Raw genomic sequence first — 27,244 nt, 5'->3', positions numbered from 1 at the left:
AAACAATGTAAAGAAATTTCTTCTTATTTAAGTATGTAGTCAAAAGTTCAACAGAATGGTGCCTTTTTCAGTCACTCTCTAGACACAGTGCTAATAAAACTTTCTAAACTATGGAAATGTCTAATAATTTGTGCTGGCTACATGTGGCTATTGGGGACTTGAAATGTGGCTAATGCAACTGAGAGGCTGAAGTTTAATTTTACTTAAAATTAATGTAAAATGACAAGTGACTAGTAGCCTGTGTGGTTCTAAATGGTCAATTAAAAAAAATCAACCAAGAAATCAATTATTATTCAGTTCATTCTACCAGAATTGTTTTCTTCAATATAATATTTTTTCACTTCAATAAGCGAATCAGAAAAAAACAGGAACTGCAGGATTCCATACATTAGTGGGACATAAAAGCGAGACTGAGAGGCATGAACAGGAGTGTGGTGGCTATGGGGGGTGGGGGGAGGGAAGGAGGGAGAGGGGGAGGGGAGGGGGAGGGGTACAGAGAGAACTGGATGGAGGGTGGCAGAGGACGATCTCTCTTTGGGTGATGGGTATGCAACATAACTAAATGACAAGATAACCTGGAAATGTTTTCTTTGAATGTATGTACCCTGATTTATTGATGTCACCCCATTAAAATAAAAATTTATTTATATATAAAAAAAAAAAAAATATTTTTTCACTTCAATAACACTGACACATCACATCACAAAACATTCAACCAGACACATAAAAAGATGAGCTAAAACCGGATTCCTTTTTATCTTCACGAGTCAACATTTCCAATGCATTGTAATGCAAAGAATATACTGATGATCAAGTTCAGAATTTAGAATCTCACCAAATAATCTGTATTCAGCTTTAGTCTAAGCCTCAGAAAGACCAAATGCCAACTCCTACACTTAAACACCTTTTCAGGAGTCCCTGAACTCGTGATGATGTAGGTTCCCTATTGTATCATTACAACCTCAGCTACTCACACCAGGCACACTGTTGGGCTTAATTGGCAATATTTGAATATTGTTTCAAATAGAAGTAAACATTCTAGATATAACTTGAAGTGAAAAATTCCATGTAACATTTATTATATGTCACATTTACTAAAGTACAGATGCTTATTATTACATAAGTAAAAATGCTATGTTAATAATCTTAACAGCTATTAGTTTTGTATACAATAGCTGCAAATATTTCAGTTAAATTTAATTGGAAACAAATTGACAGTAAACATAAAAATGGAATGCTAGCTATCTTTCGGGAGAATATAATTTCCTTTTTAATCCTACAAATGTTTATATAAATTTAAGTAATAATATCAGACAAAATAATGTAAAATGGATACCTTAATTCTTTTTTTTTTTCCATTGACTTGAGAGAGGGAGAGAAAAACATCAACTCATTGTCTCACTTAGTTATATATTTATTGCTTCTCCTACATGTCCTGACAGGGGTGAGGGTGGGGGTGGGGGTGTAGTGGCAGGTTGACACTTTATCTACTGAATCACCTGGCCAGGGCCCCTTAATTCCAACCTTAAAGAACTGTTTGGTATATTAACATTCACAGCATTAAACAAAGTGAACCAAACCATTTTTAGCTATTTAATTCCATTTAGATCATAAGGTCTTCAAGAAATAGTACGAATAGAAATTGTTCACCTCCTGTGAAGGTGAATTAAAAACAAAATGTGGGCCCTGGCCGGTTGGCTCAGCGGTAGAGCGTCGGCCTGGCGTGCGGGGGACTCGGGTTCGATTCCCGGCCAGGGCACATAGGAGAAGCGCCCATTTGCTTCTCCATACCCCCCCCCCCCCTTCCTCTCTGTCTCTCTCTTCCCCTCCTGCAGCCAAGGCTCCATTGGAGCAAAAATGGCCCGGGCTCTGGGGATGGCTCTTTGGCCTCTGCCCCAGGCGCTAGAGTGGCTCTGGTCGCGGCAAAGCGACACCCCGGAGGGGCAGAGCATAGCCCCCCTGGTGGGCGTGCCGGGTGGATCCTGGTTGGGGGCATGCGGGAGTCTGTCTGTCTCTCCCCGTTTCCAGCTTCAGAAAAATACAAAAAATAAAAATAAAAAATAAGAAAAATAAATAAATAAATAAAACCCAAAATGTGGCCTGACCAGGCAGTGGTGCAATGGATACAGTCTACCTAGGACACTGAGGACCCATATTCGAAACCCCGAGGGAGCTGGCTTGAGCGTGGGATCATAGACATGACGCCATGGTCTCTGGCTTAAGACCAAAGGTCGCTGGCTCGAGCAAGGGGTCACTGGCTCAGTTGGAGCCGCCTCATGGCACATATGAGAAAGCAAGCAATGAGTTGCCAGAACTACAAGTTGATGTTTCTCATCTCTCACCCTGTGTCTGTCTCTCTTGCTAAAAAGAAACAAAACAAAAAACAAATGTGTTTTATTAGAACACTTTAAGAAGATAATTTCTTTTGACTGAGTCAATGGAGCCTAAACAAATTTTTTTCTTGTATCCCAAAAACTTATTCTAGAATGGTAATATAAGGTCTCAGCCTCATAATGATTTTAACATTAGGTCATTTGGCCTTCAGCCAAAAGATGTATACTTGAGTTTAAATTTTAAATTTAATTCTGAATTACTTTTCAAATATTTGGTGTGACATAAAATGAGCTAATCTAGGCATAATATTAAGCTCCAAAGACTTTTGGGCAGAGGCCAGGCAACTCACAAGTAAAAGACTTATTTACCATTCAGTTCTGTGCCCAGGATTTTCTGTGAAGAGCCACATTTAGAACTTTGCACCCAAGTTAATTAAGTGGGCAAGGAATTGCTATATTTCTACAAATGTCTAAGAATCACTGTTCTTTATGTGGTGCTTTCAATAATACCTACTTGTCTTGTTATACCTAACCTTTAAAGCAGCTAATCCAATACAGGAACTGGCTGTTAACAGCAGGACTCAGAGAACTATGGAGGGAAAGGGAAGAAGAGTGACAAGATGTGTGGTAACAAGGTATGACAAGGGAAGAGATGTGGCAAGTTAGTGTTGCTGCCAGAAGTTTCTTCTGGAGGTCTTTCACTTACGGCAACTAATACCCATAATCCTCCAACCACCCACACACGCATGCACAAAGAAAAATATCAAGTTTGATTTTGGCAAGCCGAGACACTGTTCGTCTAGTTTATTACACAGCTTAAATGAAGTGGTAAGCACAACTTTCCATCATGTAAATTACCCTATATGCCAACAGAAGTTCTCTCTGTTGGTCATGCTGTCCACACCCTCACCGGAACCTCACCAAGCAGTCCCATAAGCACAGCTGCACAAGCCAAGGAGATCTGTGTTAGGAAGTTGCTTGGCAACAGCTGAAGTTACATTGGATGCACCTACCAACAGACATTTTTTTTTTACTCCCACTTTCCCCTTCTCAGCTCCCTCAGGAGAATGCACAAAGACAATTTACTCAGACAAAGATGGATGATGTTCAGAAACAACATGGAGTGCCATGCTCTGCCTGATACGGCCTCAGCGTTAATCTGAGTGAATCACATCAATTACTAGTGTGACCTTTGTGCTTTCAATCCTAATCACCCTGTTTCTCTTTCTTCCACACATGAATAGAATTCCGTGTTCAAAGAAGAGCTCTCGTACAACTAAATATACAGTAAGGCAACCCTGAGAGGTGAGGTGGGCAAACCTCATGAGGCTCCTTGCAAAATGTGCGAGAGGGGCTAGGCCATTCTTGCTTTCTCACTGGGATAAAAAAATTGGCCAAATACCCAACTTCCTCTGGGGAATGAACAGAAGAAAGTAGTCAGCAATCTAGTAAAGAATATGAAGTTTTAAATAACATTCAGCCCTCTAGGATGTGAATCTAGTTTTTCTGCAGAAGCTAATTTTTTAAAAGATCTTTTAAAAACTGTCCACCAGGATCTCTATTTTGCCAAGTCTGTTCACAACTTAGTTTCCAGTAAGAAGAAAAGCTGAATTCATCACACAGTCATGGACACACTGTTCCCATTAGCATTAGTATAACCCAGTTCTTGGTAACATATTTGTGCTATTCCTGGAGATGGTGCCAAATATCCCAAACAAGCTAACAGTACCTGCTCTGTTATGGTTCACAAGAGTATGATTACTGCAACCTGAAAGATTTTGTTTTTTTCAACAAAAGCAGATTTGCTGGAAAGAACGATCTGTGTAAACAGACAAACAAGTTTGGAATAACACTCCTTATGTACAGGAAGTATCCCAAGAACACTGGTTTAGTCCTTCAACCCTTACTGCAGTGTCTGTGTGCCAAGTTCTGTGCTAGGCACCTTCACATACTGTCTCATTTCACGTTACTAAAGGGTGTGATCAGAATCCAGGTCATTTGAAAGCTCCAACAGATTAGTTTCATAACAGAAAGTCAGACCTAGACCAATGATCTCTTTTTCATTAAGGGAAAGCTGACAAATCCTGTATATTAGCACATGGTCCACCAACAAGTTAAAAAACCCTCTCTGCCACAAAGCTGAGCTAAACTCCTATTTCATAAAGCTAATAAAAGCCATCATACACAAAATGCCCTCAATTTTCTGCCAACAGATCCCCAGGACCCTCGTGCATCTCCATCTTTGCTTCTTCCCCCTTCCTTCTGGTTACAAGAGCTGTCTCCTACCCTAAGGAAATCTCTCCACCAGTGCCCACCTGAAGGACCCCATTTCTTCAATCATCCAGTCTCATCTTCACCCCTTCCCTCTTCATTCCTTCCCATCAGCATAAACACATTCAAATATTTGCCATCTAAAAACCAAAGAAAACAGCAATGCATTTGCTCATTTCTTCCAACACCACTTCCTTTTTATCTTCATCTTCCTTCTTAGAAGTAAAACTTCTTGGAAAAGTCACTACATTCACCTCTACTCCTTCACCTTCCTTATACTCCTTCATCCAGTACAATCTAGTTTTCCCCATTATTCAATGAATTACTCTTAACAAGGTCATCAGCATCCTTGGAACTACTAAGTCAATCAATAATATTAATACTTCTTGTACTAGCGCGCTCAGCTGCATTTAACACAATTGATTGCTCCCTAAATTGTAAAATGTTCTATTCCCTTTGACTGAAACACCACATTCTATTTTCCTCCCCTTTCTGCCTGATCCTTTTCAAACCCATTCTAAGTAGACTCCTTGTCCCTGGCAATCTGCTCCAATTCCATGGCTTCAATCACTCCTGTCTCAGAAGCCTACTCACATCTGATCATTGACCAAGTCCTGTCAGTCTGCTATCAGTCAGCACCCTGCTCACCTCTCCCATGCTACTGCGTGGTCTCTACAGTCTCCTTACCCCCTTCCTTGCAGGTGAGCAGGCTTTTTAAAAAAAGAGTATGAACATGTTTTTCCCCTTACTACACCCCCCCACACACACACACACACTGACATGGCAAGGCAGAGTTTTTATTTTATTTTAAATATTTTATTTATTGATTTTTAGAGAGAGGAGAGGGGGGGGGAGGAGCAGGAAGCTTCAACTCCCATATGTGCCTTGACCAGGCAAGCCCAGGGTTTCAAACCAGCACCCTCAGTGTTCCAGGTCAACACTTTTTATCCCACTGCGCCACCACAGGTCAGGTGGCAAGGCAGAGTTATTAGCTGCCTACCCCAACATCATTTTTCTCTTCTACTTTAGAATCCCAATTTTCATCTGGGCACACCACCACTCCAAATAAAAGACTACTTTTCCCAGCCTCCCGGTAGCTATTTGTGCCAAAGCTCTGATCAATATGATTAACTGGAAGTGAGCTGGAAAACATCCAGGAAGTTTCTGTGAAAAAGAAGGGAATGTATCCTTCTTCCTCCTTCCTTCATTTTGGAATGGAGCTACAATGACTGAGGTCTACTAGGTGGCTGTGTGGACACTGAGAAGATATGCTGAAGACGGCAGCTGGGCAAGACTGAGAAGCCCAGGTTCCTGGTGACGACCAAGCTGCATACCAGCTCTGGATTCTCTTTCGAGATTTACTTTGTTATTTTGAGTTTCACTAGTAAATGTAGCTGAATCTAAACATAAATGGAAGACACAGTTTTCAAGGTCCTTAATGATTCAGGCCTTATGCCTCCCACCCTTCCTCCCTATCTGACACACTGTGCTCCAGGAACATGGGTAAGCTCCCTAACACGCCCCATTGCGTTTGTGGTGCTCTGCACCCCCCCCCCCATGCAACCTCACGTCATCAGTTCCCTTTTCTTCATCCTCCACATCTCAAGGTCAGAACAGGGAGGCACTTTATGAGATAGCAGACACTTATAAAAATCAGAAGTTAACCAATGCTCTTTCAGAAAACTGCACCTCCCAGAGACAAAACATTTTACATATAACTGACTTCACTACAGTGGAAATTTCATTTACAGAATATAAAAATAATCTTTATAAAAGATGACACCTATTTCCTAGTGCCATCTTTATTTATTTTTTTGCTTTATTGCAAAAAATTAACTAACTTTTTCCAAACAATTTCAATGGGAAGACTTCTGTTTGGTTTGAATAAGAAGTTAGCACTGTGATGTAGTTTGAGCATGCCATCTTTATTTGCCACTCCATTTTGACTTTTCTTTTTAATCTTCACTAGTATTGAAAACCTAAACTCTCTCCAAGGTAAGCTCTCACAGCTTGTTCTGTCAATAAATGCAGACTTGTGCTAGAAACATCAGAATTCTCCAAGACTGTGTGAGCTCAAAGGATATTTCCTGTATCTTCAAAAGTCAATAAGGTCGTCCCTGGTGAAGTCTGCATTACTTATGCAGGACTGCACCATCTCCAATGCAAGGCTCCCAGATGCTGACGGGGATGAACAGTGACATGTGGCACTCGCGATCCTCTGCAGCAGTAGGACCAGACGTGCTGGCTGGCATCACAGATACTTTCTGTGGTCTAAGCACCAACACTTCTCTACCTGCATAAGTTTGGCTTGGCTTAGGAACATTATCACTTCAAAAACATTTTCTTGCCTGACCAGGCGATAGCACAGTGGATAGAGCGTTGACGTGGGACACTGAGGACACCGGTTCGAAACCCCGAGGTCACTGGCTTTAGTGTGGGCTCATGTGGCTTGAGCGCAGGCTCACCAGCTTGAGCATGCGATCACAGACATGACCCCATGGTCGCTGGCTTGAGCAAGGGGTCACCAGTGGCTCAGCTGGAGCCCTCTGGCCAAGGTACTTATGTGAAGCAATCAATGAACAATTAAAGCACAACTATGAGTTGACAGTTTTCATCTCTCCTCCTTCCTGTCTGTCTCTCTCATTTGAAAAAAAAAAAAATCAGATGTTCACTAATAATTCTTCTTTAAGGAAACCAGCAGGCACAGGAACCAGCAAGATGAAAACCAGTAGCTGGCTGCCCTGAGAAATATCTGAAATTGCAAGGACTTACTAAGGGGACTGATGTAGCTTGTTTCCTCCATGACCCAATTCAAATCACTGTAATAAACTATTTCAATTCCAGTGTGAATGGTATCATTTGACAAAAAGGACTTCAACAGTGAATGAGGTAGTATAGTACAGTAGCTGAGCACGGGCTTTAGTGCCAGGCTGCCTGGGTTTGAATCTTAGGCCCCACTGCTTAAGCAAATTATTAACTGCTCTAAGTCTTTTTCATTTACTTCAAAAACTTATTATGAGAATAAATGAGATAATGCATACAAAGTGCTAAGCAAAGTAGGTGGCCCACAGTAAGAATTCAAATGTCGGTTGGCATTACCACTACATCACTGATTCAGACACACTTTCTTACCTACCCCAGCACCCCTGCTCCCAACATTTAACATTTCTGAAACCAAGATGCATCATATAACCAATGGGATCCTAAAATTAATTGGTTGCCGTTTTTTCTTTCTTAGCAGTACATAAAAGGTAAAACTGATAATCAATGGCATAAATTTGATAAAATATGGTACTGAATTTCTCTGTTCCAAGTCACAAAGCAGCTTAATGATCTATCAGGTATGGATGTCACCCAAAGTCTCTTGCTAGTTATGTGTAGCTTGAGAATTGTTTAAGACAAGGAGCAACACACTATGCAGGCGTTCCCAAACTGCGGCCCCCTAAGGCCATTTATCCAGCCCCCACTGCACTTTTGGAAGGGGCACCTCTTTCATTGGTGGTGAGAGGACCACTGTATTTGGCAGCCCTCCAATGGCCTGAGGGACAGTGAACTGGCCCCCTGTGTAAAAAGTTTGGAGACCCCTGCAATCAGGCCTGCCACCTGCTTTCATAAACTGTTACTGGAACTCATTAGTTCCCATGTCATCTGTGGCTGCTTTTAGGATACCATGGCTGAGTTGAGTAGGCATGACAGAGGCTGCATAGCCTTCAAAGCCTAAAATATTTTCTATCTGGGCCTTTACAGAAAAGATCTGTAAACCCTGGTTTAAGACAGTCCTCTGAAATGAGAAAAATGCAAGTTTTAATAATATTTCTGCCTTTTCAAACGATTCTTCTCCTAAAATAGCTCCATACTGCCTGACAACAACCCCACAGGACGGCCGCAGAAAGCAGGATCTACTGGAAGCCATGCTGGCCTTGTGTTTCCACTGGCAAGAGCAAGCTATAACAGTCCCCAGGCTTTATATCTTATCATATTTGTCCAGGAAAGTATTATAAAACTACAGAGGTGTAACTGGTAGCAGAGCTCAAGAGATTTTAATAGAAAGAAAACTTAAGATTAAAAAGGTCTTTTATCCCCTTTTATGAGGTATCTAGAGTAGTCAAATTCATAGAGACAGAAAGCAGAATGGTGGCTGCCAGGGTCGGTGTAGGAGGAAAGGGAAATTGTTTAATGGGTATAGAGTTTAGGTTTTGCAAGATGAAAAAGTTCTGGAGATTGGGTGCACAACGTGAATATGTTTAACACTACTGAAATGTACACTTTAAAAATAGTTTATATGGTAAATTTTATTATGTGTTTTTCCCACAATTAAAATTTTTTTTTTAATGTTTAAAGTCTTTTGTGTGGGTGTATATGTTCAGGCACACATCTACTTTGTCAAGGAGTCCAAGAAGCATGTAGCAAACACATCACTTCCTTTCGAAGCTGTCTTATCCCTGAGTGAATCTGGTACCACCCCGCTTCTTGCTTCAGGCACTATCAGCTTCTATGACTGCAATTATTATACTGCCCTCCAAATTGTGTTTTCAGTGCTTCACATCTCTTATATGGCTACAAACTCCATGAGGGCAGAAACTGCAATGTTGGATTCCACTACCACATCCATCACCTGTGTCAGGCTCACTGGCGGAACTCAGATATTTGTTGAGTAAATAAGTGAATAAATAAACGGGACAAATAGAGTTAATAATAAATAAATTCTATTTTCTGGAAATTATTTATTGTTGTACTTGGATAAAAAGCTTATTTGTTTCATTAAATACTAAGTTTAAAGCAAAAGTGGTTTCATTACTGATTAGACACCAAATTAGAAACACTCATTTTAATTTTTTTAAAAAAAGTATTGGCCCTGGCCGGTTGGCTCAGCGGTAGAGCGTCGGCCTAGCGTGCGGAGGACCCGGGTTCGATTCCCGGCCAGGGCACATAGGAGAAGCGCCCATTTGCTTCTCCACCCCTCTGCCGCGCCTTCCTCTCTCTCTCTTCCCCTCCCGCAGCCAAGGCTCCATTGGAGCAAAGATGGCCCGGGCGCTGGGGATGGCTCTGTGGCCTCTGCCCCAGGCACTAGAGTGGCTCTGGTCGCAACATGGCGACGCCCAGGATGGGCAGAGCATCGCCCCTGGTGGGCGTGCCGGGTGGATCCCGATCGGGCGCATGCGGGAGTCTGTCTGTCTCTCCCTGTTTCCAGCTTCAGAAAAATGAAAAAAAAAAAAAAAAAAAGTATTGGATTAACATATGTTAAACACACATTTGATAAAGAAAACCTGAATTTAAGACTTTTCAATGGTAGAGTGTGGGCCGGGTGTGTGGATGTCCCAGGTTCAATTCCTGGTCAGGGCACATAAGAGAAGTGACCATCTACTTCTCTACCCCTCCCTTTTCTCTCTCTCTCTCTTTTCCCCTTCCACAGCCATGGCTCCACTGGTTCGAACAAAGTTGGCATTGGGTGCTAAGGATAGTTCCATGGCCTCTGCCTCAGGAGCTAAAAAAATGGCTCCATTCCAGAGTAATGGGGCAAAGACCCCAGTTGGGCAGAGCATTGCCCTCTAGTGAGCTTGCCAGGTGGATCCTAGTAGGGTCATATGTGAAAGTCTGTCTCTCTGCCTCTCCTAGTCTCACTAAAATATAAATAAATACATACTTTGCTTTGTAATGTTCACAGGCCATAATATTAGTGTAGTAATTATAAATAATCCCTCCGTGATAAGCAAATAAAATGAACAATCACATCATGAACATTATAAGCTAAGCCTGGAAAAGTACATTTCCTAAGAAAGTTCTTTTGATTTCTTCTACCTATAATTATAAGAACACGAGGCAAACTATCAAATCAAGTACATATTTATATTTTGCCAGCTATTAACTCCCACATCTTTGGAGTGTTTTTAAAAATTAATTTTAATGATTCAATGGTAAATGTTACTGAATCTGTGGACATAAACACAAAAGGGCAATTTTTCTAGGAGTGGAGGGAATCAGCTGTCCTACTCAGACACTAAGTTCTATTCCTGTATTAAGTCTTCACATGTCCAAAGTCAAAACTTTATAAGAAAAAGTGAGGTCATTTCAGAGAACAAGTCAGAAATCTTGACACCAACACTGTTCTCTAAACAATTACACTCATTAGCACCAACTCAGTAACTCATGCTCAGTACCCTTTAATACAATCTGCTACTTCAGTTACAAAATCAGATTTAGTAAACATCCCGGCAAGAACTATTACCAGGAGCCAGAATCATAAAAGTCGCTTATTTTCATCTTAAGTCTCGTGGTTGCCCTCCCTGGGGAGCTAGCCTTGAATACTGTACCTTTTTGTTACATGAAATTAAGGATCACAGCAATTCAAAGTACAGTAAACAATTACTATAAATAATAGTTCTTGATTAAATATTTCAAGCAACAATTAACAGCCAATAAAAAATAAAATTTTAAATAAAACTTTTAAAGTATTATTTATCTGAACTGTTAAATATTTTTTAAAAAATTTTATTTATTTATTCATTTTAGAGAGGAGAGGGAGAGACAGAGAGAGAGAGAAGGGGGGAGGAGCTGGAAGCATCAACTCCCATATGTGCCTTGACCAGGCAAGCCCAGGGTTTCGAACTGTCAACCTCAGCATTTCCAGGTCAACGCTTTATCCACTGCACCACTACAGGTCAGGCATGAACTGTTAAATATTTTTTAAAACAGTAATATTCAATGCCTTCTGTAAAAATATTATGTAAAACACACCAACAATGTACCATCTGTGATTTCCAATTCCATTTCTTCAAAGTGAACCAAGAACTTAGTCATCTGTGAAACAACCTATATGCAGAAAAAATTATTCTAGACTTACAGTTTCTGCCATCTTTCATATTATCCCACCCACACCTATTCAACAGTTTTGTTTTTTTAATAAATGTAGTGAGACCAACAATAAAATAATTTGTAGATCTCTGTTCAATGTTAACTTAGATAATATTAACTCATAGAGGCCTTTCCTTTCTCTGCTTATCCTGTCTAAAGTATTACCTCTATTCTCTCATTTTCTGCACCCTGATCTTTTTTTTATAACCATGTCACTTATCACTAAATACATTATTTATCTTTTTTTTCTTTCTTTCTTTCCTTTTTTTTTTTTTTTTTTTACAGGGACAGAGAGAGTCAGAGAGAGGGATAGATAGGGACAGACAGACAGGAACGGAGAGAGATGAGAAGCATCAATTATCAGTTTTTCGTTGGGACACCTTAGTTGTTCATTGACTGCTTTCTCCTATGTGCCTTGACTGCAGGCCTTCAGCAGACTGAGTAACCCCTTGCTTGAGCCAGCGACCTTGGGTCTAAGCTGGTGAGCTTTTTGCTCAAGCCAGATGAACCCACGCTCAAGCTGGAGACCTTGGGGTCTCGAACCTAGGTCCTGAGCATCCCAGTCTGACGCTCTATCTACTGTGCCACCACCTGGTCAGGACATTATTTATCTTTTATTGTCCATACCTCCACTAGGTTGTAAAATAGAAACTATGTAGATAAGAATAGGGCTTTACCAGTATGGCCCTCTAATATATAGCTGGCACTAAAAAAAAAAAAAAAGCAAAAAAGAAGCTGTTAACTCAATAAATTAATATGAATTCAAGTACAAATGGGCACAGTCTTTCTGAAAAGCAATTTGAAATAGGTAACAAGACTTTCCAAGTTTTGCCATACTCAGTAACTGATGATCAAAAAACTAATCCTATAATAGTTATCAGCCATCCTTCCTATAATTTCACCCATTTTAATACTCTAATGCCAAGAACACCCTGAAAAGCCTCCACAGCTCACTAAACTTTACATCACACAATGATCACACACCAAACCTTTAAATACCTACATCTCCACACAGTATAAGAATGGGCACACAATTATTTTAATAGCTAAAATAGTCCTCTGAAACAAGGTCAACTCCTTACATCTGTCTTGCGTTTAGTAGGTTATAAAATTTATTAACCTATACATAGTTGTGGGTTAAAGACAATTCTACATATATCCTATAGTTTTCATTATGTGGATACCCTTTAATAAAACCCACCAAACAAAATATTACAGCTAACCATTTGCATAATGGAGGGCATTATGTTGCTTATTATCACTGACCTGACAGAGAGTATAGACCTCCTGTAATGCGGAAGGTTTAAGATTTAGCTAAATCTTATCTCTGCAATAAAGAAAATTTGCTGGGATAGACGAGCTTTATTTATTACAATGAAAACTATCAACTACCAACATATCTACTACAAGAGAATTATAGGGATGTAAACTATGGTTCTGCTTTGATGGAAAATTTTGCTAAAAATATATAATGAAGTGTATTTCTTACAATTATAAATGAAATATATATCAAATTAAGTACACTGATAACAAATATATTAAAATATATTCACAACCACAGAAAAATAACAGAACATAAGTGTGAAAGCTACAGAATTTTTAAAAGAAATAGCATCTATAATCTTAATAAAATTCTATTTCTACTGTGCCCAGGACAGTACCTAACATGTAGGAGGTACTTAATAAATATTTGTTGAAAGCATAATAGCAAACTATAAAAAAAACTGTTCAATATACATTATCAATATATAGAAAAAAATGGCAAAAAGGGTCAGTTAATCAAAACAAACAAAAAACCAGGAAAACTTAACATTAATAACCATTTCTCTGAAGATGACCAAAAGCTGTAAGAAATCCAAATTTCCTATGTAATTTGGAGTTTATTTAGGATTTAAGAACTTAAAGCACAGACACTCTGCACCTGTCTACTAAAAATATATTACAACTAGTCTGCTGTAAAAAGCTAAGAACTTCCCATCACCTATATTTTTCCAGCATCATCTTAGTTCAGCCAAAGTGATTCCTCCGAATTGAAAAGTAAGTTGCAGACATGGTCTCCTACTTACCTTGTCTACTCTCATCTCCCACTCATCTCCATAATCAGTTTTGACTGTGATGAGGAGTTGTATGAATTTTATGATGAATAAAACTTGAGTTCAGTAACTTTATGTAATGCATGTTTTTTAGTTTTTTGTGTTGTTTTTTTTTCCTTTCAAATTTTCGGCCCCAAAATTAAGGTGCTTCTTATACATGGGGGAATATGGTAAGTCTAGAATGATTGTTCTGCATATAAATTGTTTCACAGATGACTAAGTTCTTGGTCCACTTTGAAAAATGGAGTCGGAAATCAAAGATGGTATACATCATTGTTGTGTTCTAAAGATGACATAGATAGAGTTCTCTGGTCAGCAGATCCATACCATACCCAAGGAAAAGACCTTTGTGAATGAATATGCACTTATTTGTAAAATTGAAACAGTTTATGTAGCATAAAATTTTTCATTATTCTGTGCTTGAACTTAGTTTATAAATTAACTGTCTTCTGTCCAGGATGTTTTAGATAAGTAGGCTTCTGATATATGGACCAAGTGTACCAGGGGCAGGAGTAGCTGGACAGTTGGGAAGTTCAAACAAAGTTAGGGATGATAAGGTGATGTTAGAACTGAGACTTGAAGTAGGAGTGAGAGTTTGCCCAAAAAGGCAGGTGGACATTTCAGGGTTAAGAGAACGTGGTCTATAAAAGCCCAAGGCATGAGGAAGTAGAAAGTGTTCTGTTATTTTCCTGTGTTGTTTTTTACCTTTAGCTTTTATTATTATGTATATTTTCCTATTTATTTTTTTAATTTTTAAATAATATTTAGAAAATTAACTTTAACAGGGTGACACTGATCAATGAGGACACCGGTTTCAAGTGTCAGCTTTTATTTATTTTGTTTTGAGTTTGTAAGGAAAATTGTCAACATTTTCATTAATTATTTTGTGTTTCTATTGACACAGCAAGAAATTTAAAGATGGAATATAAGTAACAAAATCAGCTTGGATAGCTACATGTTTCTGGTTAAAAGCAATGTATCTTTGCAACTTTTCTATAAAACTATTCTAAAATTAAAGTTTATTTAAAAAGACATCTTATAAATTGCTTCTCACTTATTCAATTCTTACAGCATTTTGTTTCTTATTCAATATTTTTATTTCTCAAAGTCCCATTACCCACTGACCTTTCATTAAAAACTGTAGCAATTTCCAAATTGCTGAAGAGACCTAAAATTATAATACTCCCATTACAATTGTGTACTTTGAACCTGGTAAACTAGAGAAGAGATGACAATAAAAGAACTGGGAAAAAACCTAAATGACAAAAACAAACAAAAAACAGATGGCAAATGATTCTACAAAGTAGAAGGTAACTATTAAGAGAAGGTACCAACTGCTCCCAACACCTTACTGAACTCTAGAATTCTTTATAGAAATTCTATGAAGTGAAAAGACTTTAGGATTTTCTATCAACTGTAAAAGGCATAATAAGTATATGCATACGGTAAAAAAAAAAAAAATCTAACACTACATATAAGGTAAATATTTATCACCCTTTTATAGAAGTCAGTTTAAAATCAGTTAATCTTGTGAGGCATCGGCTAAGGTAATAGTTTTCAAAGAACAATCCATTTCAGTATGGATTAGAAACGACAAAGGTACATGACCCAGGGAATTAAGTGGAAAAGAGATCAGACAGAAGAGATGGGAGGGTCCTAAAGCCAACCTGCTATGTGACTAGAACTAGCTTTTTACTAAAATCACATCTTGCATATCTCCTATAACCAATCTTCCTATTATTCTGTGAATAAGATGCTTCAAAATAACTGATACTCCTAAATTACTTAAAAAATAAAACTAAATCCTCTAACACCATCATGTTTATGCTGTATACTAGCTTTAAACTCTGCAGTACTAAATAACCAGGGTAAAGTAGTGTCAAGTACATTGTTAGCTTAAATATACTATGTAATTCACATTGCAGCAGCAGCTTTGGAAAAATGGGAGGGGAGCAGAGGCTATAAAAGAAGTTCTATGGAAGGTTAAGGCAGATGTGAGGTGGGGGACAGAGTAGACAAAGGGCTAATGGAAAAGCCCGATGACATAAAACTGAGAGTGGAGGTTAGGCTGACCTTTTCCTTTGGGGAAGTCTGAATGAAAGAAAAGGCAGTATTTCAGAAAGATACATATTTGCTTAGCATATTTGTGTGTTTGAGGGAAGGGGAAACCACAGCCTTGCGAAGAAGCACAATTTAAAGCTGCACAGGGAACTGTTGGAGATGATGGAAAAGTTCTATATCTTTATTATGATGGTAGTTAGGCAACTATATGCCTTTACCAGAACTCATAAAACAGTGCACTGAAAAGGGTAAATTTTACTATATGTAAATTATACCTCAATAAAACTGACATTAAGAAAATAAAAACTGGAGGGGTAGCAAGATGGTGATGGAGCAGGCGGACGTACCAACTTCCACCTCCCAGAACCAAAGTGGATTACAACTTAATTTTATGAACCATCATCTGGAAAAACCAACTTTGAACTAAACAAAGAGGACTCTTCAACCAAAAAACACTGAAGAAGCCACGTTGAGACTGATAGGAAAAGTGGAAACGCGGAGATGGCTGCCCAGCTCCCCAGAGCGAACGGCAGCCGGGAGAGACTCGCGTGGTGGGAAGAGACTTTAGCGGAGAGGGGAAGATCCTGAGCCCCAGGAACAAAGCCCCAGCCTGCAGCCCCAGAGCCTAGAAGAGGCATATGGACAGTATTTAGCTGGAAACAAGTCAGGATACTGTATGTGAGAAAGAGACAGATTTCTCAGACCCAGCATTCTTCTTAAAGGAAACGCGCAGAAAACCTCTCTCACAACCACTCACCCGGGGCTCCAGGGGATGGGGAGAGAGGAGAGGACCAGAGCAGCAGGAAGAGAGTGTAATCTAGGACAGTGGTCCCCAACCTTTTTTGGGCCACGAACTGGTTTAATGTCAGAAAATATTTTCACAGACCAGCCTTTACGGTGGATGGATAAATGTATCATGTGGCCAAGACAAGCATCAAGAGTGAGTCTTAGACAGATGTAACAGAGGGAATCTGGTCATTTTTTAAAAATAAAACATCGTTCAGACTTAAATATAATATAAATAAAACAGAAATAATGTAAGTTATTTATTCTTTCTCTGCATACCGGTACCAAATGGCCCATGGACCGGTACTGGTCTGTGGCCCAGGGGGTGGGGACCACTGATCTAGGAGGCACAAGGAGAAACACTTTGAGGGACAGCCACCCTAACCCCTGGGCTGACTCACTCCCCAAATCTGAAGAGAATATTATTTCCCCTTGAACCAGCAATACCAGCAAAGAGAAAATACCAACAAAGGGAAGCAGGACACCAGCCAAACAAGCTCTCCCCGGCACTCAGAGCACAGCCACTTAGAAGGAGGGAGCCTCCAGGACTACAGTATAAAGTGTTAGGGTCTGACCTGCAACACCCCCATCCACACTGCTGAGAGCTTGCTGGAGGGTAGGCGGTGGTGGGATGTGGAAGTGTGGTTCCGTCGGCGGAGCAGAAGCCAGTCCGGCCACTCCTCAGGCCTGGCATGAGCTCAGTCTAGCCCAGTGGGGGACGGAGTGGACACGTGACAGTGGTCCCACCAGGCTGCGGGCTGCCTGCAACCCTGCCTCCAGGCGAGAGGCAAGAGCCCAGTACAGGCAGAGATCTGCTGCTAAGCAAAGGCATGCAGGCACGCAGCCTCGCCAGAACTGCAGAGCTCAGGCTTGGGCCCTATGCATGAGCTGGCTCCACCAACAGGGGTGAGGTGAAAGGCTGGGAAAACATGGAGATCCAGAGGTCCACAGCTGAGCGCTTACCCCCAGCGCCACCTGACCTGTGGAGCATAGGCTTGCAGCCGAGGCGGAAGCCCGGGAACAGGTGGAGACCTGCAGCTGAGCAAAGGTGCTCACCCCTGCCCTTGGTTCCGAGGCTTATGGCCCGCGCGCAGTGCACAACCACACCTGCGGGGGGCAGGACGAAGGCCCAGGCCGCTAAGGCTTGTAGAGTTGGGCACATGATCACAGCCCTTCCACGGAGGAGAGTCGGAAACCACAGCAACAGACAACCGCAGCAGGCCGGCACCGGCAATGCCCATACTAGAACATCCTAGGCAGCGGCGGAGGGGGTGGCAGGCCTGCAGACAGACCACACCTAGGGAACACAGAGGCCACACCCATTGGACTCCAGTGGCCAAACCATTCTTATATACAGACAAAATGGGCAGGCAGAGAAATGCAACCCAAATGAATCAAAAGAAATCCCCAGAGAAGGACCAGAATGAGTCAGATATAACCAAATTACCGATGCAGAGTTTAAAATAATGATTGTTAGGATGTTCAAAGAGCTTAGAACAACAATAGATGGTCATTACAAACACCTAAATAAAGAGATAGGAAATATAAAAATGGAAATTAAAATAATAAAAACGAATCGGTAAGAAATGACAAATACAATATCAGAATGGAAGACCACAATGGAAGGAATTAAAAGCAGCATGGATGAAGCTAAGGATCGAATCAGCGAGTTAGAGGACAAGATAAATGAAGGCACGGAAGCAGAGCAGAAGAAAAAAGAGAGACTCAAAAAATCTGAGGAAACTCTAAGAGAGCTCTGTGACAACATAAAGAGAAATAATATCCGCATCATAGGGGTTCTTGAAGAAGAAGAGAAAGAACAAGGGATAGAAACTTTGTTCAATTAAATCAGAGCTGAAAACTTCCCTAAATTGAGGAAGGAAAAAGTCTCACACGTTCAAGAAGCACAGAGAACTCCATTAAAGAGAAACACAAAGAAATCTACACCGCGACACATCATAATTAAAATACCACAGCTAAGTGATAAAGTATTAAAAGCTGCTAGAGAAAAAAAGGCTATATCACCTATAAAGGAACCCCCATAAGGATGACATCAGACTTCCCAACAGAAACACTTGAGGCCAGAAGGAAATGGCAGAAACTATTCAAAATAATGCAGAACAAGAACCTACAACCAAGACTACTTTATCTAGCAAGGTTATTGTTTAAAATTGAAAAAGAAATAAAAAGCTTCGCAGACCAAAACAACGCTGCAAGAAACGCTAAGGGGCCTGTTGTAAACAGATCAAAGGAGGGAAAGAATATAGCAAAAGAGGAATATAGCTTTAAAAAATAAAATGGCAATAAACAACTATATATCAATAATAACCTTAAATGTAAATAGATTAAATGATCCAATCAAAAGACACAGGGTAGCTGCATGGATAAGAAAACAGGACCCATACATATGCTGTCTACAAGAGACACACCATAAAACAAAAGATGCACATAGAGTAAACGTAAAAGGATGGAAAAAAAAAATATTTCATGCAAATGGAAATGAAACAAAAGCTGGGGTAGCAATACTTATATAAGGCAAAATGGACTTTAAAACAAAGGCTATAGTAAGAGATAACGAAGGACACTACATAATGAAAAAAGGAGCAATCCAACAGAAAAATATAACCATTATAAATATCTACGCACCTAATATAGGAGTACCTAAATATATAAAGCAGACTTTGATGGATTTAAAGGGTGAGATAAACAGCAATACTATAATAGTAGGGGATTTCAATATCACTAACATCAGTAGATAGATCCTCAAGAAAAAAAATTAACAAAGAAAGAGCAGACTTAAAGGACACACGGCATCAACTGGATTTAATAGATACCTTCAGAATCTTTCACCCTAAAGCAGCAGAATATACATTCTTTTCAAGTGTTCATGGTACATTCTCTAGGATAGACCACATGTTAGGAAACAAAAGTGGTCTCAACAAATTTAAGACGATTGAAATCATATGAAGCATTTTCTCTGATCACAATGGCATGAAACTAGAAATCAACCACAACAGAAAAACGGAAAAATACTCAAACACTTGGAAACTAAATAGCACGTTATTAAATAATGGGTTAACAATGAGATCAAAGAAGAAATAAAATAATTCCTAAAAATGAATGATAATGAGCATACAACAACTCAAAATTTATGGAACACAGCAAAAGCAGTCCTGAGAGGGACTTCACAGCATTACAGGTATACCTTAAGAAGCTAATAAAAGCTCAAATAAGCAGCTTGGCCCTGCATCTAAAAGAACTAGAAAAAGAACAGCAAGAAAAGCCCAGAGGTAGTAGAAGAAAGGAAATAATAAAGATCAGTGTGGAAATAAAGGACATAGAGGCTAAAGAAACAATCCAGAGTATCAATGAAACCAGGAGCTGGTTCTTTGAAAAGGTAAACAAGACTGATGAACCTTTAACTAGACTCACCAAGAAAAGAAGAAAGAGGACTCAAATATATAAAATTAGAAATGAGAGTGGAGAAATAACTGACACAACAGAAATACAAAATATTGTAAGAAAATACTATGAAGAATTGTATGACAAAAAACTAGACAACCTAGATGTAATGGACAAATTCCTTAAAACAATCTTCCAAAAATCAATCTGGAAGAATCAGAAAATCTAAACAGACCGATTACAACAAATGAGATCGAAACAGTTATCAAAAAACTCACAACAGAGAAAAGTACTGGGCCTGATGGCTTCACAAGTGAATTCTACCAAATATTCAAAGAACTAACTCCTATCCTTCTCAAGCTATTTCAAAATATTCAAGAGGAAGGAAGACTTCCAAACTCCTTTCATGAAGCAAGCATTAATTCTTATTCCAAAACTAGGCAAAGACAACACAAAGAAAGAAAATTATAGGCCAATATTCCTGATGGATATAGATGCTAAAATCTTCAACAAAATATTAGCAAACCGGATCCAGCAATATATGAAAAAAATCATACGCCATGATCAAGTGGGATTTATTCTGGGAAGGCAAGGTGGGTCCAATATTTGCAAATCAAGCAATGTGATTCATCACATAAACAAAAGGAAGGAGAAAAACCACATGATAATTTCAATAGCTGCAGAAAAGCATTTGATAAAATCCAGCACTCATTCATGATCCAAACTCTCAGCAAAGTGGGAATACAGGGAACATACCTCAACATGATAAAGGCCATCTATGACAAACCCACAGCCAACATCATACTCAATGGGCAAAAATTAAAAGCAATTCCCTGAAGATCAGGAATAAGGCAGGGGTGCCCCTTTCACTACTCTTATTCAACATAGTTCTGGAAGTCCTATCCACAGCAATCAGACAAGAAGAAGAAATAAAAGGCATCCAAATTGGAAAAGAAGAAGCAAAACTATCATTATTTGCAGATGATATGATATTGTATATAAAAATCCCTAAAGTCTCAGTCAAAAAACTACTGAACCTGATAAATGAATTCAGCAAGGTGGCAGGATAACAATTAATACTCAGAAATCAGAGGTATTTTATACTCCAACAATGAACTGTCAGAAAGAGAAATTAAAAAAACAATCCCCTTCACTATTGCAACAAAAAAATAAGTAACTAGTAGTAAATTTAACCAATGAGGTTAAAGACTTGTACACGGAAAATTATAAAACATTGATAAAAGAAATCAAGGAAGATACAAACAGGTGGAAGCATATACCATGCTCATGGTTAAGAAAAATAAACATCATTAAAATGTCTATATTACCCAAACCAATTTATAAATTCAATGCAATACCAATTAAAATACCAATGACTTACTTCAAAAATATAGAACACATATTCCAAAAATTTATATGGATCCCAAAGAGAACACAAATAGCCTCAGCAATCTTGAAAAGGAAGAATAAAGCAGGAGGTATCCACTTCCTGATATCAAGTTATACTACAAGGCCATTGTACTCAAAACAGCTTGGTACTGGCATAAGAACAGGCACATAGATCAATGGAACAGAACAGAGAACCTAGTAATAAACCCACATCTATATGGACAATTGCTATTTGACAAAGGAGGTAAGAGCATACAATGAAGACAGCCTCTTTAACAAATGGTGTTGGGAAAGTTGGACAGCTACCTGCAAAGAAATGAAACTAGACCACCAACTTACACCATTCACAAAAATAAATTCAAAATGGATAAAAGCCTTAAATGTAAGCCGTGAAACTATAAGCATCTTAGAAGAAAACTTAGGCAGTAAGCTCTCCGAGATCTCTCGGAGCAACATATTTGCTGATTTATCTCCATGGGCAAGTGAAATAAAAGACAGGATAAACAAATGGGACTATATCAAACTAAAAAGCTATTGCACAGCTAAAGACAATAAGAACAGAATAAAAAGACAAACTACACAATGGGAGAACATATTCGACAATATGTCTGATAGGGGTTAATAACCAAAATTTATAAAGAACTTGTAAAACTCAACACTAGAAAGATAAACAATCCAAACAAAAAATGGGCAAAAGAAATGAATAGATACTTCTCCAAAGCGGACAAACAAATGGCCAATAGGCATATGAAAAAATGCTCAACATCACTAATCATTAAGAAATGCAAATTAAAACCACAATGAGATATCACCTCATACCAGTCAGAATGGCGCTCATCAACAAAACAACACAGAATCTAAGTGCTGGCAAGGATGTGGAGGAAAAGGAACCCTCCTGCACTGCTGGTGGGAATGCTGACTGGTGCAGCCACTGTGGAAAACAGTATGGAGATTCCTCAAAAAATTAAAAATCTAACTGCTTTTTGACCCATCTATCCCACTTTTAGGAATATACCCCAAGAACACCATAGCATTGTTCCAAAAGGAGAAATGCACCCCCATGTTTATGGCAGCATTGTTCATAATAGCGAAGATCTGGAAACAGCCCAAGTGTCTGTCAGTGGACGAGTGGATTAAAAAGCTTTGGTACATATATACTATGGAATACTACTCAGCCATAAGAAATGATGAGATCGGATCATTTACAACAACATGGATGGACCTTGATAATATTATACTGAGTGAAATAAGTAAATCAGAATAAACTAGGAACTATATGATTCCATACATAGGTGGGACATATAAATGAGACTCAGAGATATGGAAAAGAGTGTGGTGGTTACCGGGGGGGTGGGGGGGTGGGGGTTGGGGAGGTGGGGGCAGGAGAGTGAGGAGATAGGGGAGGGGAGGGACACAAAGAAAACCAGATAGAAGGTGATGGAAGACAATTTGACTTTGGGTGATGGGTATGCAACATAATCCAATGTCAAAATAACCTGGAGATGTTTTCTCTGAACATATGTACCCTGATTTATCAATGTCACCCCATTTAAATAAAAAATTAAAATATTAAAAACTATTAACAACTAAAATGCTGATTATCTGACAAGGTTTGTTTATCACAATTTAAGAAAACAAAAACAAGAATAAGCATTTCTTAACTATTAGGTTGATGTTTTTACAATATTGTAAAATCTAAACAAACTGATGTATATAATGAAGCACGGTTTTTAAATTCTGTTCCAATCTTCTACCATTAGTGTATCTCTTAAATGGAAATTGTAGCCTGACCTGTGGTGGCCCAGTGGATCATGTGTCAACCTGGAATGCTGAGGTTGCCGGTTCAAAGCCTTGGGCTTGCCTGGTCAAGGCACATATGGGAGTTGATGCTTCCTACTCCTCCCCACTTCTCTCTCTTTCTTCTCTAAAAATGAATGAATAAATGAATGAATAAATAAATAATTTTAAATGGAAATTGTGGATCCTGACATCTCTCCAGTGTAGCCACAGTCAGGGAACAGCCTCTGGCTCTCTCAGGGCTTGTCTTCTGACTCTAGACTTGGAGAAGCAGACACATCACCATATGCTTCACAACTAGAGAACAAGCCACATGCTATGAGCCTATTATTTCTAGCCTCCTACTATTCTCAAAGTTTTTTTTCTCTTTGATTTTCCTTCTTTCCTCAGAGAAGTCTTGCCTCAAGGTTAACCCAAGAATCTAGGTTGATACCAGGAAGTCACTCCTGAGCCCCCACACCAGTTAGGTGTTCCCACAGCACCCCATGGACTGCTGATCGTGCTGTTTTATAGTTAGCTGTTTTTGGATTCATTTCCTCTACAAACTCAAGGCCAAAATACTAAAGAGGACAAAGATGGATTTTTGTAGTCCCAGCATCTACCTTGCAGGGAAGAGGCATCCCATAAGTCAGGGGTCCCCAAACTTTTTACATAGGGGGCCAGTTTACTGTCCCTCAGACCATTGGAGGGCCGGACTATAAAAAAAACTATGAACAAATCCCTATGCACACTGCACATATTTTAAAGTAAAAAAAAAACCCAAAAAACAAAATGGAAACAAATACAATATTTAAAATAAAGAACAAGTAAATTTAAATCAACAAACTGACCAGTATTTCAATGGGAACTATGGGTCTCCTTTTGGCTAATGAGATGGTCAATGTGCTCCTCTCACTGACCACCAATGAAAGAGGTGCCCCTTCCAGAAGTGTGGCAGGGGCCGGATAAATGGCCTCAGGGGGCCACATGCGGCCCGCGGGCCGTAGTTTGGGGACCCCTGCCATAAGTGTTTCTACAATGAGATTCTTTAATATAGTAGTTCTTAACCTTCACAGGTCATGAACCCTTTTAAGAAAATCTGATGAAAGCCAGGGGATCTGCTCTGAAAAAAGTATACATTTATCCATGGTTTCATTTATAATTTCAAAAAATCTATGAAGGACTTACAATCCCTGCAGAGACCTAGCAGGCTGAGATGCCTGGTATATTCTAGTCTCATCTTGTCTATACAATGGGAGCAGAGTCAGCTGTCAACATGCGATATAAAATAAGAAAAAGGATTTAGCAAAACATACCCAAGGAATTACAGAACAGAAAGGATTAGAATTATAGGTAGGCAAGGCCCATCCATCTTGTTTTATATAAAAATCCTCCCAGTATCAATCTTACAGGTTCACAGCTATCCTATATTCTTACAGGTTCACAGCTATCCTATATTCAAGATAATGGAGAATCCCTAATAGTTGTATGACAGATGAATAGGTGTGATAGGGGAACCTGACAAACACACTTTTCTCATCCAATTATAAGACACAAAATACCTACATAAGAGATACACTTAGAGAGTATAATACTAAAATAATCTGTATTACGACACATGAGCCAAGATCAAAAAGACTCTCTGTAGGATGAGGGTCACAGAGGGAGGAACAGTGTTATGTTCAAAGAATACTACTACCAACAATACCATGCTACAATTATCCCAAGGAGCTCAACTGTGTGGGACTGGACTGTCCCCTACAGTGGGCACAAGGACAGTGGTTAGAAATTTTGGTCCAACATTACCTGGGGTCTCTCAAAGTCAGTCTTGGAGCTGACGCTGAAGTACTCATGTATTTACCACTACTATTTATAAATTAAAATAATAAGTAACCAGAATGGAATTAAGAATCACAGATTTGTGGTCAGCCTCCTTAGGCATGTCCCCTTCCTGAAATAAAGGTCCTGTAAATAAAAGTGTGTATGAAAAAAGGTAGTCCTAGGGAAAACTACAGACCATTCAATTCAATGTGGAATAAAAAAGTAGGGAATTAGATTTGGCAATATTTGCTAAATTAATATTTGTATATTTGTTTAAATTAGTCATTCTGTATACTAACATTTTAAAACTTTATGTAAAGGAAAAGATAAGGCGTATATCCAGCCATGTCCTCAAGGCCATTCCTCAAATGCCACTATTTCCTTTGTGTAGAAAACTTTTACTTTCAGGATCTCATTCTATCTCTGCATACACATAAAATAAGTCTCTAATGGCTTTACCATTAGCTGACTGCAGCTGGGAAGTCTTCACCATGCTCAGAGTGAACCATCCTGTGTCACATGATGTCAGATCCTTGGCCAAACCAGCTACAATAAGTCTTTCAAAAAGATATGCAAACATTAGCTGTACAATATACTATGATTCATTGTCCAAAAAAACACCAAAAATAAAACTATGTACTTTTACTCTGCACCTGTACATTGTAACTTTCTCAGAATGCCTTGTCATTTAAATATACACATTTCAATGTTTTTGTACTGATAAACTAACAGTACAAAAAGCTGTTATTTTATGAAGCAAAAGAATAAAAATCTGTTGAAGCTAAAATACCATATCGGTATATTCTGTATGCCAATTCTCTGCCTCAATTAAAAATAGAGTTGGCCATTATAATTCCTCCACCCTTTTGAGGACTTCAAAACAAAAACAAAAATAATCATAAATCAATCAGGGACAACTTGTGTTCCTAATTAAATGAAAGGCCTTCTTTAGAAAACATTTTTCACATAAATGAATGTACTTTATTAACACCAGAGGTCACTGCCAGCCACGTGGTAACAGGTTTTAAGTTTGGGCTTAAAAGAACCTGTTAGCCTCATAGTATATTCTTGAGTAGGCAGTGCACCTCCTCACCTCTTTTATCTGTTTCCCATCCTTCCCTATCCCCAACAGGTAAGCTCAAACATAAAACTTGGCCAGGAATAAACTTCACAGCCTCTCTACAAAACAATGAAGTTGTCAAATGAAGCTGTACCTGCTGACTGGGCCTTCTTTGCTCTAGCTGAGCCAAATATCAACAGTACAACGATTGAAATTTCTTTTGAGAGCCAAAGTTTAGCTCGTGCTCAAGCTGGCAACTTCGGGGTCTCGAACCTGGGTCTTCCGCATCCCAGTCCAACACTCTATCCACTGCGCCACCGCCTGGCCAGGCTTGAGAGCCAAAGTTTTTAAACTTAAATTATACAGGTAGGTACATTCCTTACTGAGGTAGCGCCCACACGTGGTATTTTGTGGAAGAGCCACACTCAAGGGGCCAAAAAGCCTCATGTGGCTCACGAGCCATGGTTTGCTGACCACTGACTTAGGTGGCTTCCATATCTTGGCTATTGAAAATAATGCTGCAATGCAACAGGGGTACATCTTTTTGAATTGGTGTGTTTGTCTTCTTTAGATAAATACCCAGAAGTGAAATTGACTGGCTGTACGGCAGATCTATCTTTAGTTTTTTGCAGACTCTCCATACTGTTTTCCATAGTGGCTGCACCAATTAGCAGTCCCACCAGCAGTGCACAATAGTTCCCTATCCTCTACACCCTCACCAATACGTTATTTTTTTAGTTTTTGATAATAGCCATTCTGACTAAAGTGAGGTGGTACTCACTGTGATTTTGATTGGCATTTCCCTGATGATTAGTGACGTTGAGCATTTTTTTTCAAGTCTGTTGGCCACCTGTATGTCTTCTTTGGAGAAATGTCTCTTCATGTCCTTCCCCTACTTTTTGATCAGATTATTTTTTAGTACTGAGTTGTATGAGTTCCTTATATGTTCTGAATATCAACCCCTTATCAGATATACCATTTGCAAATATATACTGCTCACAAAAATTAGGGGATATTTCAAAATGAATCTGAAGCCATAAAAAAAGCAACATTTTTTTTTTTTATTAAACAGGATCAGAAAAGCAAACAAGTCAAAGAAAAGTTGTTTAATTATGCAAATAAGGTGGAAAACCAACTTTCATTGGTGAAAATGCACTGTATAAAGGGCTGAAAGTACTGGAGTATCTGCATGTTCCCTGATCTCCTAATTGTTGTGACTAGTGTATTCTCCAAAAAAAGATTACTCAGACTAATGTCAAATCATTTATTATGTTTTCTTCTAGGAATTTTATGGTTTCAGGCCTTACGTTAAGTTTTTAATCCAGATCTGGCAGGGCTGCTCTACATGCGTACCTCACAACGCCCTCCTAGCTCTGAACTCTCTCTGGATGGGGCAGCCC

At 39.2% G+C, this 27,244-nt stretch overlaps 1 protein-coding gene across 3 annotated transcripts in view; it reads right to left on the bottom strand.

Annotated features, from left to right (window-relative positions):
* Nucleotides 1-27,244, bottom strand: part of UGP2 (UDP-glucose pyrophosphorylase 2) — a 62,413-nt gene that overhangs the window by 12,238 nt on the left and 22,931 nt on the right. The window lies entirely within an intron of this gene.

The sequence above is a fragment of the Saccopteryx bilineata genome, chromosome 3 (genome assembly GCF_036850765.1).
Source record: "Saccopteryx bilineata isolate mSacBil1 chromosome 3, mSacBil1_pri_phased_curated, whole genome shotgun sequence".
NCBI lineage: Eukaryota > Metazoa > Chordata > Mammalia > Chiroptera > Emballonuridae > Saccopteryx > Saccopteryx bilineata.
Note: the sequence above shows the minus strand (reverse complement) of the source record. Positions and strands in the feature narration are given on the sequence as shown.